Source organism: Symphalangus syndactylus, chromosome 3 (genome assembly GCF_028878055.3).
Source record: "Symphalangus syndactylus isolate Jambi chromosome 3, NHGRI_mSymSyn1-v2.1_pri, whole genome shotgun sequence".
Taxonomy (NCBI): domain Eukaryota; kingdom Metazoa; phylum Chordata; class Mammalia; order Primates; family Hylobatidae; genus Symphalangus; species Symphalangus syndactylus.
In genome coordinates, this window is record NC_072425.2 from 15,317,983 (window position 1) to 15,320,742 (window position 2,760).

The following is a 2,760-nucleotide window of genomic DNA, read 5'->3' on the forward strand; positions in this document are numbered from 1 at the left end:
GGAGGGTCCTGGACTGAGGGGAAGCCATCAGTTTATCCTCTGTGCAAAGGGAAGTGGCTGAGCCCTCTGCCCGCATCCTGTCACCCCCATCCCCCCATCGGCTGGTCCATCTGTGTCCTTTTCCTGAACCTCTTTCATCCTGGCCTGGGCAGGGGGCTCGGCACCCCCACCCCACCCTGCAGCCATTTCCTGCCCTTCTGTCATCTGCTTCCTCTGATCCTTTTGTCAGAAGACTTTTGGAAGCCTCTGAGCCGTTGGCAACCCCGTCTGCTGGGCTGGGGCTGGTGACCCCACAGGGGCTGTGCCCAAAGTGGGCTTCTCTTGGGATCCTGCTCTGGGAGGCAGATGGATTCTGACCACATTTGTTCATTCGCTCATTCATTTATTCATTCACAGGTTCCAGGCTCTGTGCTGGGCCCAGGGACCACAAAGTAAGCAAGACAGCCATGGACCCTGCCCTCATGGAACTCCAGCCCAAGGAACGGCAGCTCATCCCACGCCAAGGGGCTCCTCTCAAAATTCCCACAGCAGTAGTGATCTAAAGGACCTAGGCCGGGCGCGGTGGCTCACGCTTGTAATCCCAGCACTTTGGGAGGCCAAGGCGGGTGGATCATGAGGTCAGGAGATCGAGACCACGGTGAAACCCCGTCTCTACTAAAAATACAAAAAATTAGCCGGGTGTGGTGGCGGGCGCCTGTAGTCCCAGCTACTCAGAGAGGCTGAGGCGGGAGAATGGCGTGAACCCGGGAGGCGGAGCTTGCAGTGAGCCGAGATTGTGCCACTGCACTCCAGCCTGGGCGACAGAGGGAGACTCCATCTCCAAAAAAAAAAATAATAATAACAAATAAAATAAAGGACCTGGGCAGGGGCACTGGACTTCAAGTCCCAGCCTCTGGTGAGTGTCTTTACTCTCGAGCCCCAGTTCCATACATGGGGACTTGCGGAAGGGCTGGACCCCATATTCCCTAGGGCCTTCCAAGCTCAAAGACTGTGAGAAGATGAGGTGTGGTCAGGGCGCTGCTAGAGTGAGCTTCCTGGATGCAGGAAGGGGGCTCTGGGCCCAGCAGAGAGGCAGGGTGAGGGGGCCAGAAGTGTAGGGGGGCCAGTTTGATGGGAGATGGAATACACATTGTCATTTTGATTTTTTCTTTTTTATTTAATACTGTTGATGCAACAGTAAGAATACACATTGCTGATCAGAAAGTGAATACAGCCTTATCCCCAAATACAACAAGCCTCTTCTCTTTGTCTTGTATGGGGCCTCCACCGCCGGCTCAGGACAGGAGTTCAGTCCATGCTGGGAAGGGGCTAGCATTTATTGAGCACTTACTATGAGCCAGGGATGCTGGGCTGAGCTCTTCATGTCAGGCATGAATCCATGGAATCCCCACTCTGGTCCTATGAAGCAGGTGCAATCATTCTTCCCGTTTTACAGGTGAGCACAGGGAGGCACGAAGAGATGAAGATTGCCCAGAGTCCCACAGCTTGCAGATGCCACAGCTGGGTTTTGAACCTGTTTGCCTGGCTTCAGCCCCCACATGGTTCTGTACCCTGGTGACTGAATGGGGGGAGCTCCAGGCATCAGGACGCTGGGCTACACAAGGTAGCAGACTTGCCCTTTCTGGGGTCTGCCTCAGTAGTTCCAGCCAGGTGGCTGGGTGGTTCACCCCCTTTCCCCCAGAGGGTGGAAAACAGTCAGAGAAGATAGCAGGAGGCCCACCTGCCACAGGAAGTCCTTCAGAGGACAGCAGTAGGGACTCCTAGAATGACTTCCCCACCCACCCTCCAGGGCTTCTGGAGTCCCAGCAAGGCTGGCACCAGCTCCCTCAAGCCCTTTTGGGAATTGCCAGCGGCTGAGCTTCCCCCAGTTCTTGGTGTGATGGACTCCTATAGAGCCCTCAACACCCTGCTCAGGTGCCCCTCAACCTCCCTAGGAGGACTCGATCCCTCCTCTCTTAATGCCCTCCTCTGCATCTGATACCCTTTCCTATACACACTGGGACTGGTACTGTGGAAACGTGCAAACGTGTGCTCGTTGTTGACAGTACAGCAATACCAGCCTCTTCAGCCAGCATTTTTTCTGTGCCGGGCCCCATGCCATGTGCACAACCCTCACCAGCACCTGGGACTCTTCTTACCCCCACTTTATAGATAAGCAAGTTAAGGCACAAAAACCACTTAGGTGTCCTATCCAGTGATCCAGGGAGGCCAGGCACCGTGGCTCACACCTGTAATCCCAGCACTCTGGGAGGCTGACAAGGGCCGATTGCTTTCACCTAGGAGTTTAAAACCAGCCTGGGCGGGCCGGGCGCCGTGGCTCACGCCTGTAATCCCAGCACTTTGGGAGGCCTAGGCGGGTGCATCACGAGGTCAGGAGATCGAGACCATCCTGGCTAACACAGTGAAACCCCATCTCTACTAAAAATACAAAAAATTAGCCGGGTGAGGTGGCGGGCACCTGTAGTCTCAGCTACTCAGGAGGCTGAGGCAGGAGAATGGCGTGAACCCCGGGGGGCGGAGCCTGCAGTGAGCCGAGATCGTGCCACTGCACTCCAGCTTGGGTGACATCGAGACTCCGTCTCAAAAAAAAAAAAAAAAAAAAAAAAAAAAAAAACAAAAAAACCAGCCTGGGCAACATGGCGAAACCCCATCTCTATGAAAAATACAAAAATTAGCTGGGCGTGGTGGCACATGCCTGTAGTCTCAGCTCCTAGGGAGGCTGAGGTAGGAGGTCAAGGCTGCTGTGGGGAGGTCAAGGCT